Below are 3,153 nucleotides of genomic sequence, written 5' to 3'. Positions count from 1 at the left end.
CCCCCCCGCGGGACCCGGGAACCGGGAACATCTCCGCCTCCCCGCTGCACCCCAACTTCCGGGGGAGCGCGCGCCGGGGTGATGCAGGCGTTGGGAAGGGGCGTCTGAGGCCTGGCGTCCTCATCTGGGTTGCACAGACGTTTTGGGGAGGGGGCCCTGCTGGATTTCGCGTTACACCCCCGCACCCCACCCTCGCACTGCGCTGCCTGCCGTGTCGCATGGGGAGATCAGGTGTTCTGTGAGCTACAGGGCCGCCAGCAGTCGCTCCCCAGCCCCATCCGCCTGCCAATGCCACCTCAGGGTCCCTAAAGGCTGGTTTCTGTGAAACTTAGGAAGAACCTTTTGCTTTGACCTCTACAAAAATATTCCACACCGCCCGCGTTGAATGATTAACCCGGCTACTTGACCGAAACCTGGGGAGGGGGAAGGGTGGGTGCTGCGGGAGCGTGCCTAGCCGGCCTCTGCGAAACACCTGGAGTGGAGGGTGGACGTGGGGCTGCTCGCGGCGGACTCCTCTAGGGCTGCGGGCGCGGGTCCTGACGGCTGCCCCAGGACGGCAGGCGGACCCTTCTGGAGGCAATAAAACTAAGTCACCTTAATTTCTAGGCCACAGTGCTTTCCACTCAGGGCTGGGGAGCCCCAGAACCTACTGGCTCCCCATCAAATGGGGAGGAGCAGCCGAGACACTCCCCACAAGTGTCAGAGCGTGAAAGCTCATCTCTGAAAATAATATATACGTTTTAAACCTGGGCTGTTGAGGAGGCTCCCTCTCCTTCTTAAAACGTAGGGGTGGTATGTTTGTCTTTTCTCCCCTGCCCCCCATGGCCTCCTGAACTTCCCCAACTTCGTAGAACGGTAGTTTGGAACAATTATACCATATTCTCTTGCCGCTCCCCTGTTGGAGCCTTGCTGTAGATTTCAGATTGCAAAGCCAGTTGGTGAATATGGGCTTCTACTTGTTAAAACAGATCCTTCCAGTGTAATTTTGCTCTGGGGAGGTAATGGGTTGGTTAAAGAGGTGGCCGACAGGGCCAAGAATGGGACTAGGAAGGCGGGGACCCAGCCCAGTCCTAGGGCTCTCAACCCAAGCCATTGCGTGGTCTCCCCGAGGTGTTACCTGACAGCTGCCCCAGAGGGAGGATAGGGCTGGGCGGTCCCTTTTTCCCACTGCCCTAGTTCCCTCTTCTGTTTCTTTATTTAAAAATTTTATTTATACTTTTGGCTGCGTTGGGTTTTTGTTGGGGTGCGCCGGCTTCGCATTGAGGTGACTTCTCTTCTTTCGGAGCACGAGCTCTAGGCTCGTGGGCTCAGTAGTTGTGGCACGTGCGCTCAGTAGCTGTGGCTTGCAGGCTCTAGAGCGCAGGCTCAGTAGTTGTGGCGCAGGGGCTTAGTTGCTCCGTGGCATGTGGGATCCTTCCGGACCAGGGTTCAAACCCAGGTTCCCCGCACTGGCAGGCGGATTCCCAACCACTGCGCCAGCAGGGAAGTCCTTTCTGTTTCTTTTAAATAGAGGTTATTAAGACTGGTGGAATTTGGGAGAATGTTACACAGAGTCCCTGTGCTCTTAAACCAGATTGGATTTTAAGACCAGGGAAGTTCGGGAGCCCTATACTTGAGTAAACCTTTTCCTACTGCCAAGCCTTTACAAATGTCTTTAGATCTGCCATTAGGAAGTACTTTTTCAGTTTGGGATACTGCTTTTTCCCTTGGGAATCTTCCTGCAATAGGGGCTCACTGCTCTTCATTTAGTTTTTGTGCAGATGGCATGTGTATGATGCAGGCCTAATTCTCCGTAAGAGTTCTGAGTTCCCACCTTCACTGTTCACTGGTCTTGATTCCGCCACATACTGTTCCGTGACCTTGGACAAGTTGTTTATCATCCCTGCCTCATTTTCCATGTCTGGTTTTGGGATGGTAGTGTCTGGTCTACAGGATTGTTTTTCAGGACAAATAGGATAATGTTTGCCAAACTCCTAGCTCTGCATCATGGTGGGGGGGGGGGTTAAGAAGTGCTTAATAAGTGATGGTCATTGTGTAATCAATATAGAAGTTCCTCCAGGCACCAACTTCCCCTTACCAACAACAGTAACCATTTAGATTTTTTGGAGACTGAAATCAGCCAAATTTGGCAGATGGCAGATGGTTTTTAAAATCCAGGGAATGAGGTAATCTTTTGAGGAAAATAAACATAATATGCTTGTAAAAATTATGAATTGGTTTTTTTTCCTGGGTTTCCTGGATGGAGAGTTGAGTATATATAGGTGGCTTATAATTTTGAAAATTTCCTTGTTTTTAAAAAAAACCCACAATTTAGATTTCTCTAATTCTAAGATACTAAAGGTTTGCTAAAAATAGGAAAGTGGAACTGATAATTCGTGGTGGATTTTTCACTGTACAGTTTGCCCAGATGCATGGCTTAAAAAAAAAAAAAAAAGAGTTACATTAGGAAATGAATGAGAACCCAAAAAAGTTAATCGTTTTGCTTTACCCAGTGCATTGTTGGTATAAAGCTAAGATGTTCTGGATACAAATGTGTGGGGCTTTTTCAGCTGATGCAGGGATAAGTGAATCCTTTGTTTCTCAAACTTCGAAACTGTAGGAGAGGAAAACTTTTCTCTTTTTCCCCTCCAAGTTCTTTGGCTGATCTAATAATTAAGTTGACATAAGACAGATTAATTGGAGAAAAACAAATTTCATATGTACAAGGATAAAAATATGCGACTCAAAGAAGTGACCAAAGCAGGCAGCTTTCATACCTTTTAAAGAGACAAGGAAACAAATACATTTGTGAAGAATTGACAAAACAAAGGGGTTTGGGTTTAGGGTGACTGATGAGTGAAGAAGTCAGAAGGTTTGTGCAGGCTTCTCAGCCCTGAATTCCCTATCTCTGGTGATAAGAATGCCTTCTACCCTCCTGGTGCAGGGGAGGGTACCTTCCTACGGAAGATTTATCTCCTGTTTTCAGGGGGACAAAGGGGAATCAGAATGTCCTTACACTGGCTGTTTTCTCAAGTAACTTTAATTCAAAATAATCATTGTGTCAAAGTGACATATCTTGGGGTGGCATATTCTGCTCCCCTTCAAAACTTTTACGTTTTTTTTTTTTGTTTTTTTGTTTTTTTTTTTTTTGGTATCCGGGCCTCTCCCTGCTTT

General features: G+C 47.8%; 2 protein-coding genes across 4 annotated transcripts in view; one reads left to right on the top strand and one right to left on the bottom strand.

The window, feature by feature from the left end:
* The window catches only part of B3GNT2 (UDP-GlcNAc:betaGal beta-1,3-N-acetylglucosaminyltransferase 2), a 324,948-nt gene that overhangs the window by 565 nt on the left and 321,230 nt on the right, over positions 1-3,153 (top strand). The gene's annotated exons all lie outside the window — the stretch shown is intronic.
* Positions 1-3,153, bottom strand: part of LOC112404824 (translation initiation factor IF-2-like) — a 38,666-nt gene that overhangs the window by 2,111 nt on the left and 33,402 nt on the right. The window lies entirely within an intron of this gene.

The sequence above is a fragment of the Neophocaena asiaeorientalis genome, unplaced genomic scaffold (genome assembly GCF_003031525.2).
Source record: "Neophocaena asiaeorientalis asiaeorientalis breed wild unplaced genomic scaffold, Neophocaena_asiaeorientalis_V1.1 scaffold100, whole genome shotgun sequence".
Classification (NCBI taxonomy): Eukaryota; Metazoa; Chordata; class Mammalia; order Artiodactyla; family Phocoenidae; genus Neophocaena; species Neophocaena asiaeorientalis.
This window is presented reverse-complemented; position numbering and strand designations above follow the sequence as displayed.